The 12218-nt window shown below is 46.1% G+C and overlaps 1 protein-coding gene across 2 annotated transcripts in view; it reads left to right on the top strand.

Annotated features, from left to right (window-relative positions):
* The first annotated feature begins 7343 nt into the window (after window positions 1-7343).
* CNGA3 (cyclic nucleotide gated channel subunit alpha 3) overlaps window positions 7344-12218 on the top strand; it is a 37553-nt gene continuing 32678 nt past the window's right edge. For both annotated transcript variants that reach the window (XM_063340016.1, XM_063340027.1), the window contains exon 1: window positions 7344-7491. The gene's annotated coding sequence lies outside the window, so the exon portion shown is untranslated. The remainder of the gene's footprint in view (window positions 7492-12218) is intronic.

Below are 12218 nucleotides of genomic sequence, written 5' to 3' on the forward strand. Positions count from 1 at the left end.
AGACGACTTCCCTTGGGTTGAGGAGCGAGTGAGGGACCAATTAGATCATCTAGATATTCACAAGTCCATGGGCCCTGATGGGATGCACCCGAGAGTGTTGAGGGAGCTGGCGGAAGTCATTGCTGGGCCGCTCTCCATCATCTTTGAAAAATCCTGGAGAACAGGCGAGGTGCCTGCGGACTGGAGGAAAGCCAATGTCACTCCAGTCTTCAAGAAAGGCAAGAAGGAGGAGCCGGGGAACTACAGGCCGGTCAGCCTCACCTCCATCCCTGGAAAGATGATGGAACAGCTCGTTCTGGGTGTCATCTCAAGGCGCGTGGAGGAAAGGAAAGCTATCAGAAGTACTCAGCATGGATTCACCAGGGGGAAATCATGTCTGACTAACCTGATAGCCTTCTACGATGGCATGACTAGATGGATAGATGAGGGGAGGGCGGTAGATGTGGTCTACCTTGACTTAAGCAAGGCGTTTGACACGGTCTCCCACAGCATCCTCATAGGGAAGCTTAGGAAGTGTGGGTTAGATGAATGGACAGTGGGGTGGATAGAAAACTGGTTGAAAGATAGAGCTCAGAGGGTTGTGATTAGGGGCACAGAGTCTAGTTGGAGACCAGTGACGAGTGGTGTTCCCCAGGGGTCAGTACTGGGTCCAGTCCTGTTCAACATATTCATCAATGACCTGGATGAGGGGATAGAGTGCACCCTCAGCAAGTTTGCTGATGACACCAAGCTGGGTGGGGTGGCTGACACACCGGAAGGCTGTGCCGCCATACAGAGAGACCTGGACAGGTTGGAGATCTGGGCAGAGAGAAACCTTATGAAGTTCAACAAGGGCAAGTGTAGGGTGCTGCACCTGGGGAGGAACAACCCCATGCACCAGTACAGGTTGGGTGCTGACCTGCTGGAGAGCAGCGCTGTGGAAAGAGACCTGGGAGTCCTGGTGGACAACAGGATGACCATGAGTCAGCAATGTGCCCTTGTGGCTAAGAAGGCCAATGGCATCCTGGGGTGCATCAAGAGGAGCATGGCCAGCAGGTCAAGGGAGGTCATCCTCCCCCTCTACTCTGCCTTGGTGAGACCGCACCTGGAGTACTGTGTCCAGTTCTGGGCTCCCCGGTTCAAGAGGGACAGGGAACTGCTGGAAAGGGTGCAGCGGAGGGCTACGAGGATGATTAGGGGACTGGAACACCTCTCTTATGAGGAAAGGCTGAGGGATTTGGGTCTCTTCAGTCTGGAAAAAAGACGTCTGAGGGGTGACCTTATCAACGCTTATAAATACTTAAAGGGTGGGTGTCAGGACGATGGGGCGAGGCTCTTTTCAGTGGTGCCCGGGGACAGGACAAGAGGCAATGGGCACAAACTGGAACATAGGAAGTTCCACCTAAACATGAGGAGGAACTTCTTTACCCTGAGGGTGGCAGAGCACTGGAACAGGCTGCCCAGAGAGGTGGTGGAGTCTCCATCTCTGGAGACATTCAAAACCCACCTGGACATGTTCCTGTGTAACCTGCTCTAGGTGACCCTGCTCTGGCAGGGGGGTTGGACTAGATGATCTCCAGAGGTCCCTTCCAACCCTATGATTCTATGATTCTATGATTCTATGAAGATAAAAATAAATATATAGTGAAGTCAGACTAAAAATCTAGAAAATAGAATTCTTGGCACAATAATGAAACAAGAAAACATGAAAGAGAGAAGTAGATGGGCATCGCTGAACAGGGTCTTGAGGGTAAGTATGAGAAGTTCATGACACGAAAGATGAAAGAAAACAAGAGGAAGAATTTGGAGAGTGGACTGACAGCTGAGGAATTTCACTTGTGAGCTGTAAATAAGCTGGAAAATAATAAAATGAGAAAGCAAGCTATGAGAGAGAGGACTATATTTAATAACCAGGTAGCTGAAGACCAAGGCATGAAAGACTGTAACAGAAGGGGTTGCTTTTTTCTTGATTTTTTCCCTCTCTTTTCTATTTTGAGGTGCTGGAACTCCAGATTTTCCTTTTCTTATTAATTATCATTTCCAGCTGCAAACTATCACTGATGCTTTGCTTAATTGCAGACAGAGTGGAACAAAATGGATATTTAATTTGCATATAAAACTGCAGGATTTTGTCGAGATTAGACATAGTAATTCATGGTTGTGTTTTCAAGAGGTGTCTGTCAGAGACCAATAATTTTAGAAGACTGAGTTATATAATCAGTAGTGCCCTGTTGAACATAACTATTTGGATGGATGATGTCTTGCAGCTGTCAGCGTGCTGAACCTACTTGTTGATGGCTCTCAGAGGACTGGTTTAATGATTGTACAAATACAGCACAAGCTAAACTTGAAAAGATAATGCATGGAAATTAGGAAAATGTTGGAAAGAAGGAATATTTGTTCTCTGAATAAGCATGTTTTCACTTATATCTAACAATTCAGAAAATGGAAAAGTGGAAAGGTATTTCTTTTTTCCTGTCATCTTCACTACCTAGGCAACTGGCCAAACTAGTAGGTTGAAACCTGCTAGTAAATAGGTTTGAATAAGAACATGATTAACACATAGGAATAAATATGAGAACTGGAAAATGTTGCCAAATTTAACCACAGGACTCGGGATGGTTTTCTGCCTCTTAATGCCTACTACTTTGACAATGACTGATGACAGTAAACAGCCATTAAACCTTTTTGTCAGTTTGCTGTGTGTACTTCACGCTATTAGCCGCGTATGGTTAGAACTTTAGTGGTTTCATATCAACACTTCTCTTTGTTTTGTCTGGGTAGCTCTACATTTTAAATGTGTTTGTTCAATCTCTTTGGGGGATTATTTAGCAGAATTAAATCTGTGAGCTTTGCAACTAGTTACATTTCATTTAGGATATAATTTAAAATATAATTACTAGCCACATCACTGAGGCTGCCTTTGAAGAGGTATGGTCCCGATACCAATGTCTGGAACAGTCACCGATATTTAGAAAAGCATTAAATTTAGCAAACCAGATTTTCCTTTGGGTAAACTTATGCCAACTAAAAGCCTGTACCAGCATTTTTAGTGAATTAGCTGAACATTGTGGTGCTTAGGAGCTGTACAAAGCCCTCACCAGCACCTGTGCCTCAGAAGCAAATGGTGCTCAAGGACCAGAAGGGGCAGTCGGTTCAGCAGCTCCCTACCCTACACTGATGACACCACACCAGAGCGTTGAGCACGCTGGAGACATCTTGGTCCCCTCTCACCTGGTGTATGTCCCCAGCACACACTGTGTACATATGGTGGAAAAGGGCTCTCTTGGTTGACTTGACACGTAATGGGGGCATGTATAATGAGCCATCATAAACTTGCAGCAAGTTTAAACCTTCTGCTACCCTTTTTGGGTGGGTTTCAATGCCTGAATGATTGGGAGCTTAATCAAGTCTCTCTCTTCTGTGATTATAATAAATAGGAATAGTTGACATGGAATTTGTGACTGGAGGACCTCCAGCTTTTTTTTTGCAACGAGGAACACGCAGCTGGAAGCAGGAGCTGGCTCAGCACAGCTACCTTCTAAGGGGCAGCAAGGGGGTGGTGGTGATGGGGAACCAGTGGTTGTGATCTGGTACCAGTAACAGCTCTGTTGTTCCAGGTGATGCCCTGTTTGAAGGGAGAAATGTGCAGCGTCTCTCAGTGAACGCAGCTTCTTGAAGAGGACAAGAGGGCTTCACATGAATTTGAAGAGTGCGTACTCTTTTCCCTGGTACTACTACAAATTCTATTTTTCCAGATTTTTTTTAAAAAGTATTTGCTATGCAAAAGCTTTTAGTGCAGAAAGGGCTGTTTTAATGTAACAGGAAAGCTGAGAATGAGGTGGCACGCTTAATGGAGAACACTTAATATTGCTTATGGTTTTGTATATATTTTAACAGCCTACATAAAATAAATAGTACTGGGCTTTAATTAGGGCTTCTACCCCTCTACAGTACTGTAAGCCTAGGTTTAGCATTTCTACAGAGAATGATGACTCCAGGAAGATCCTAGGAAATAGAAAGGAAAACAATCAGCGCAGGCTGTATATTTATACTCTGAAAAATCAACGACCTTTTCTAACATTTATATAATTCAGTTTCACCTAAAAATTGAGACATAATTATGTATTCTTTTAAAAAGTTGTTATATTGTTGATGCATTTTGTCTTTGAATAGAAAATAGCATTTTTAAGCAAACATGCATGTTATGGTAAATGCTTAGATAAATTCAGTTAACTTTTTTTTTCCTTTATGAAACATTTTTTCTCCCAGAGAGTTAATTCTATGATATAAAAGATTTGTAGATACTTAGCTTTTATTAGAGAGGTAAACTGAGGTATTGTGAAGATGCACTATAACTTTAATTTCTCTAAATTTTCTAACACCAATACCACTGAATACCATGACAGACTTTGGAAAGTGACGCATTCTAGATGTGGACACTCATTTTTGTGGATTCAGCCTGGTTCCCTTATTGTCCAGATCGGGGACCTTTTGGTCCTTTTGGCTTTTTCCTTGATTCCCTTCCCAGGCTTCCCTGACGTAACAACCAGAACATGGGGGCAAGGTGTACAACTAGACCTTGTTACAGCAGGAAGCCAGGACCTGCAAAGGGCGTGTATCTACGTGTAGCACCTGGAAAGTGAAATGAGATCTTGAGACTTTTGAGGGACAACAGCAACCTGGCACTTGGTGCACAGCCTGGTCAGCTAGCTCCCGTACCAGCACTTCCAGGACACTGCCCAGAGTTCTCTAGGGGAGCAAAATAGCTGGATGGGAGGAGAAAAAGCATGCTCTTCAAACATTTTCTGCCTTCCCAGGCTTTCCTGTTTTGATCCTCCAAAAAGCTGTTACTTGGAAGACTGATGTGATCACTGCGTGAGACCTTGAGTTTCTGATGGGGTTTTAAGAGTTTTAGACATGGCCTTTTCCTGTCATTAGTGCTTGTTGTGTGATGTGGTTCATCTTTCTTAGGTAAAATAATTCTTAGACATGGGAGAGCAGTGAATAACTCTGCCTTTCCATAAACCCAAGCACTTAAATGCATTTCTAGTGTTATTTTGTGTTCAGTCTAGCTGAATTGATGCTGTGCAGCAACGTGCAGTGGCCTCTCAGTTACGAATGATATGGCTTCTGACTCTTTTTCCAGCTGAAAAATCACTTGATGGAGCTTTCATATGTGGTCTTTGTTTCCAGCTTTTCTGGACCTTGCAAAAAGCAGAATCAGAATCGAACAGGTAAAGTTCAAGGGGGTGTGATAGCCTTCAGGGAGTTTCAGAAGGCCAAGGTGAGGGAAGCAGGCTGCCTGGTGCAGGCTCAGCGTCAGTGTGAAGGTGAGCTCCCTCCAGGAGGTCAAGGAGAGAGGGCCAAATCATAGAATGAATCATAGAATGGTTCAGGCTGGAAGGGACCTTAAAGATCATCTAGTTCCAACCCCCTGCCATGGGCAGGGACACCTCCCACTAGACCAGGCTGCTCAAAGCCCCATCCAGCCTGGCCTTGAACACTTCCAGGGATGGGGCAGCCACAGCTTCTCTGGGCAACCTGTTCCAGTGCCTCACCACCCTCACAGTAAAGAATTTCTTCCTAATATCTAATCTAAATCTACCCTCTTTCAGTTTAAAACTATTACCCTTTGTCCTATCACTACACTCCCTGATAAAGAGTCCCTCTCCACCTTTTCTGTAGGCCCTCTTTAGGCCGCTATAAGGTCTCCCTGGAGCCTTCTCTTCTCCAGGCCGAACAAACTCAACTCTCTCAGCCTGTCCTGATAGGAGAGGTGCTCCAGCCCCCTGGTCATCTTCATGGCCCTCCTCTGAACCCACTCCAACAGGTCAATGTTCTCCTTGTGTTGAGAACTCCAGAGCTGGACGCAGTACTCCAGGTGGGGTCTCACCAGAGCAGAGTGGAGGGGCAGAATCACCTCCCTCGACCTGCTGGCCACATTTCTTTTGATGCAGCCCATGTGTGCCAGGATGTGGTTGGCTTTCTGGGCTGCAAGTGCATTTTGTTGGGTCATGCTGAGCTTCTCATCCACCAGCACCCCCAAGTCGTTCTCCTCAGGGCTGCTCTCCATCCATTCTCTGCCCACCCTGTATTTGTGCTTGGGATTGCCACGACCCACACACAGAACCTTGCACTTGGCCTGGCTGAACTTGAGAGGTTTTCCACCTCTCCAGCCTGCCCAGGTCCCTCTGGATGGCATCCCTTCCCTTCAGCGTGTCAACCACCCCACACAGCTTGGCGTCGTCGGCAATCTTGCTGAGGGTGCACTCAATCCCACTGTAGAGAAGAAGAAACCTATTCATCGGTGCACCGAGGAGAAACCCCTCCTCATCAAGAAGGCGTCGGTCCCACCAGTTCTGTGACCGGCTGTGGGGCACCGTCTCCTCGCCGACGTGCCGGGACGGCGGGGCAGAGACGCGGCGCCTCCCAGGGAAACCCGCTCCCTGACGGCTGCCGGGAGGGGGGGACACGTCCCCCCACCGCCTTCCTGACGAAGCCCCGCTCCCCGACCGCCCGAGCCCGCTCCCGCCGCCCTCAAGGGATGGCCCCGGAGCGGGGGGAAGCTGCGGCGGGCAGCATCATCGGCAGGGCAGCCCATGAAGGCGGGGAGCCTCCATCGAAGGCGCAGGGGGAGGCGTGTGGGAGGGCGCGGAGGTAGGGGAGGGCGGCGGGGATCCGTCTTCCTCTGGCGGCCCGGCCCCTCTGAGGACGCGGCGGAGCCTCCCCGTGCGGGGCGGCGGCCGGGACATCCGCGGAGGCACCGGCGGCAGCGGTGAAGCGCGGCCGGGAGCGGGATGGCGCCGGCGACGGAACCCCGCCTGGCCGGGAGGCAGGGAGGCTGAGGCGGGCTGCGCGGCGGCCCCCACCCCGCAACCCCCCTTCTCCCGGCCGGGAGGGGATGAGCGTCCGCCCGGGCGCAGTTCCGCCCCGCCGGTAGCCGGTGCCCCGGGGCCGAGGACAGCCGCCTGGCAGGGCCGCGTCGCTTTTCGTGCCGGGGGACGGGGCAGGGGACGGCGTCGCCGCCCGGGGCTGCGGGTCCGCGGTCCCGTCCCGTCCCGGCCGTGGGTTCCCAACTTTCCTCGGCGTGGCAAGAAACGTGCCCGGGGCGCCGCCGAGCTGCTTTGACGTCTTGATCCTCTCCGAGAACTTAACAGGATCGCAAAGCCCTTGGAGCGGCTTTTCCCGGCCAGCCGGGTTTAGGCGTGCGGGATTCGGCTGTAATCCGCCCGTGCGGAGGGGAGCGGAGGGGAGCGGAGCGGAGCGGAGCGAAGTGGAGGGGCGGCCGCGGCGGGCCCTGCCCCGCCGCCCCCGCCGGGCCGGGCTGGGCCGGGCCGCCCCGCCTGGGAGAGGGCTACCGCTGCGGGGGTCCGGACCGACACGGGCTTGGGGAAGGGCAGCGCTGGCTTAAGGATAACGGCCCCGAAGTGCCTGCATTCAGGCAGGCAGACACAGGCTGTCAGACAGAGAGTTTCTGAATTGGGAAACAGCGGGGGAAAGCGTGGACAGGTGAGTCTGGGAGAGGAGGCAGAAAGCCTCTCCGTCTCTGTTGTGCTTGGGAGAGTGGGATCATGTCGTGCACCTGACTGCAGTTTTAAGCCTTAACTCAAAAGCTTGAAGCAGAAATGTAACTTACAACCTATTTTTTTTAAAGAAAAATACTAATTTGTTTAATTGACACAAAAACCGTGTATCTACAATTAAATAGGATTCAGGACAGAAATCTGTACAGAAGCTGGGCCGGAGGCAATTAATTACCTGTTGACTCCGGTTGATTGAGGCTTCGCTTGGCCAGTTTGGTCCATGTGTCTCTAACTTCTCTGCTGTCCGGTGCCTGCGGTACGAGCACGATGTTATCAGACCGTTAAAGAAAATGCTAGCAAATACTACAAGCACAGTGAAAGAAAATCACTTTCCTGGGATCCCTAGTGCTCCCACTAAATTGTCCTTGTTTTTAGCAATATGACATCTTTTGCAAAACTCGTGTATTGTAAACCAGGCCATAGTGTGCCTAAAAATGTGCAAGACACAATAATAACTATAATTAACATCTTTCTCTAATGCATGGTCCACTCGCTTGCTAAGAGGAAAAAGCCAAAAGAGGACAAGGAAAAATGATATGAACGTTACTTTAAATGTCTGAAGAAATGATATTAAATGTAAATGTTGGTACAGTTTTTACTGTATTTTATTTTCCAGATTCAGAGTTGTTACTTTCAAAGCAAGTAGTAAGAGGATTGTTGTATTAAAATCTCTATTTTTCTTTGTTACAACTGAGTAAATTATGATTTCAGATGCTACAGCTTTTGAAATAGCGTAACTTTGTCTTCAGTGGGCACAGTTGTTTTTTTTCCCTGTAATATTTTTTCTGTTGTTTTCTTTGAGTATGCATGCTAAACCACCACCTGATTAGAAAAATACACGGTGCAGATGATAATGGGACTGTCAGGATGTCTAATCAGCAAGGATAATCATGATAAACAAGCAGTGAATGACTTGAGGGAAGAGCACATCAGCTTGAAAAATTATACGCCATCCTTCCATGTCAGCATCTCTCAGCTCAGCCTTCTGTGTACCTCTGCGCATCCCAGCCTTTGTCATCCAGTTTGCACCCAAGGCTCTGCCATTTCGGTTCAGCACGTTATCCTGCAGCCTTCTCCAGTGTTTCCGTCTCTTTTCATTAGTGTCTCTTAAATCCTCTTCTGTCGACTGCCTTGTTACTGCATGTGAAGCGTGACACAAATTACCTCTCATGTCTTCCTTCCCTAGCCAAATGGGATGGCTGCGATAGTTCACATAAAGTGGGCAGGGGATAATTTGAGCGGATAACATTTGCATGTATGCACGTGCATGCATGCAAACATATATATATTTTATAGATACTCATTCAGATATGTAAACCTGCTGTGTTTTAGCTGTCTACATGCCCTTGTTATGTTCACTTTTAAGAGTTAACTTGGCAAATGAATGCACTGACAGAGATGTTGGCAAAACTGGTAGACAGTGGTTACAGCAGCCTTGCACAGAGTTTATTTTCTATATAGAAACATGGACACCTGCGTCAAGTTAACCCCTACTAGCAACAGAAACCACACGGTGTGACTTGTCCAGTCAACTGTGATTTGTAATTTACTGTGTTTTAATTTACAATGTTATGTTCAGTATACACAGCTAGTTTCTCCTGAGCCATTTCCAGTCTAAAAAATAATTAATAGAAAATTGTCTGCAAAAATATTTAGTAGATCTTAGAAAACTGAACTGCATTAACTACAATTCATAGATATAGAAGGGAAACTCAGCCCACATAATTCAGTTTATTTAAGAGATTATTTTGTTACTACAAGGTGGCAGGGACTCAGCCATCAAATGGATTAAGGATAATCATATGCATTTCATTCTAAAACTATAAATTATACATACATGAATATGCAGTGTTGTTTGTAGTATATGCACATCCTGGAGTACCAGTGAGAGGTAGTGTATTTGTCTGACAGTTCTTTAGTACTGAGGTTACTAGGCTATGCGTATAAATTATGTGCATTTTCAGGAGATGTCAGTGCCCACAGACTATGGAAAATGCAGTATGATGTAGCAGGTAGTAATAAAATTTGAAAAGTGTACTTTTAAAAGAGGTCATAGGATTTAAGAACTGTTGATTTAAACTGTTACAATGAGGGTAAGGTGCTCATTATTTTTTCAATCCCTTGGGCTTGATCCAGTAGCCTTTAAACAGAGCTGATTTCTGTGAGAGTGTGCCAGAGTTAAATCTGCAGGTTAATTTACAGACCTACAAGTCACTGAAGAAAATAGTTGCAGCTTGTCTTCAAACCACTTAGTTGCTTAGAGGTCCAGTGACCAGTCTTTAAAGTCTGTATGTTGCCTGTACTGGTTGGTACGTTGGAACTGCAGACTGTCACACGTAACATACACAACATACATAACGTGCAGCTGAACTACAACTATTACGAAGTGATATAACAAGGATCATGTAGGTGGAGGTCAAATCCTGAAATAAATCCCAAAGACTTACCAGGGTTGAACCTGAGAGGCTGATGTGAGGATTTGGAACGTGTCTTAACTAAAATGATGTAAGTGATCCTATGCAGCTTATCACTGCTTCCATAGCAATAAATAAAATGTTTTTTGAAAGCCCCAAGAACAACAATATATTACCAACTACACAAATACATAAGATCCATTATAAAATCATACGTAAAATTACCTTTTACTTTGTGACAGTGATAGATACTTCACCTTGAAAAGCCGTTTTTTTTAAATTCTGCCATATTTTCTGTCTTTAGTCCTTTAAATAAATAAGCTTTAAGAATATTAAGTGGTGGTATAAACAGCTTGATCTGCCATCATTACTTGATAAACAGCTACATTTGCTTCATATCAGAAGTATTAACATTTGTTTGGTTAACAATTTTGAATTAAGTTGGGGTGAGTTAACATATTCTGTTCAAAAGGGGAACTGCTAGAGTAGCCCAAATGTGAATCATAGAATCATTTAGGTTGGAAAAGACCCTTGGGATCATCGAGTCCAACCATCAACCCCACTCTACAAAGTTCTCCCTTACACCATATCCCTTAACACCACATCTAAACGAGTCTTAAACACATCCAGGGATGGTGACTCCACCACCTCCCTGGGCAGCCTATTCCAGTGTCTGACCACTCTTTCTGTGAAGAATTTTTTCCTAATGTCCAGCCTAAACCTACCCTGTTGCAGCTTGAAGCCGTTCCCTCTTGTTCTATCGCTAATTACCTGTGAGAAGAGACCAGCACCAACCTCTCTACAATGGCCTTTCAAGTAGTTGTAGAGAGCGATGAGGTCTCCCCTCAGCCTCCTTTTCCTCAAACTAAATGGTCCCAGCTCCTTCAGTCACTCCTCATCAGATTTATTCTCCAGGCCCTTCACCAGCTTCATTGCCCTCCTCTGCACTCACTCCAGCACCTCGATATCTCTCTCATATTGGGGTGCCCAGAACTGGACACAATACTCAAGGTGTGGCCTCACCAGTGCTGAGTACAGGGGGACAATCACCTCCCTCCTTCTGCTGGTCACACTATTTCTAATACAGGCCAGGATGGCATTGGCTTTCTTGGCCACCTGGGCACACTGCTGGCTCATGTTCAGCCGCTTGTCAATTAGAACCCCCAGGTCCTTTTCCACCAGGCAGCTCTCCAGCCACACTGCCCCAAGCCTGTAGCGATGCATGGGGTTGTTGTGGCCCAAGGTGGGAGTGATAGTGTTGCCCAAGGGGGGAGTGATGGTGGTGAATTGGCCGCCACCTCTTTTTGGCCTGGAGTTAGATGCACAGTTATTTTCAGTCTTCCATTTTAGCTTCAGTCATTTCACATCGGCTAGGAGATGTAGCTTCCTTCTCAACACCTTATTCCTGGGTACCTGATTTTCTGCATGCCTTCTGTAGGAAATCTGCTGGATGGTAGAGCTCCTAAAATTTAGATACTGCAGCCTTCATACCTCTAGTTCTAAGTCCTTAATGTTATAGTTATCAAGAGATAAGTAGAACCTGATTTTCAGAATTAGGAAATGCTTATGTGAATCTGAAGTTTTCATATGTTACTTGAACTCCTATTTGTTGTCAGACAACTGGCTGTCTTGCTAAAACAGGTCTTTTATACCAGACAGTGCATATAAAATAATTTGACACAAAACATCAGTTTCTGTTGAATCCAAAAGGAAGAGGACAAAAGAATACATGAAGTGTTTACATTTGGAGTAGGGAGAGCTATCACTAATGTATAATTTGTTACATTTTTAGTAGGATAATACGTCTTTCTCATTTAGCTCTAGTTTCAGTCCCAATGATTTATGCACTGAAAAGCAATATTCTTGAGTGTGGAATTATTATTAATCTCTTTCAGGCTAGCAAAGAAAGAAATACTAAGAGAGAAAGCACGTTAAAATTCTGCTTCAGTCATTGGTAAAGATGTCAATCTTGCAAAAGCTAGGATTGTTTCAGATTAAGTTTTGTTTTGCTGACTGATACTACTGGAACATTCTTCAACCTGAGGCGGTTTTTGTTTTCCATAGTTTTACTGGGTGTGCTTAAAGATAAGTCACCGAGATCTGGAAAATTAAAAAATACAAGGATACTTTAAGGATCCATTTCTCCAATTTGGTTGCCTGAAACTGGGTAACTAGATTCATGCTCAGAGGACTGCTGTCTGTCTGTCTGTCTGTCTCTCTCGTTAAATTACTTGTGAGC

Source organism: Chroicocephalus ridibundus, chromosome 1, assembly GCF_963924245.1.
Source record: "Chroicocephalus ridibundus chromosome 1, bChrRid1.1, whole genome shotgun sequence".
Taxonomy (NCBI): Eukaryota; Metazoa; Chordata; class Aves; order Charadriiformes; family Laridae; genus Chroicocephalus; species Chroicocephalus ridibundus.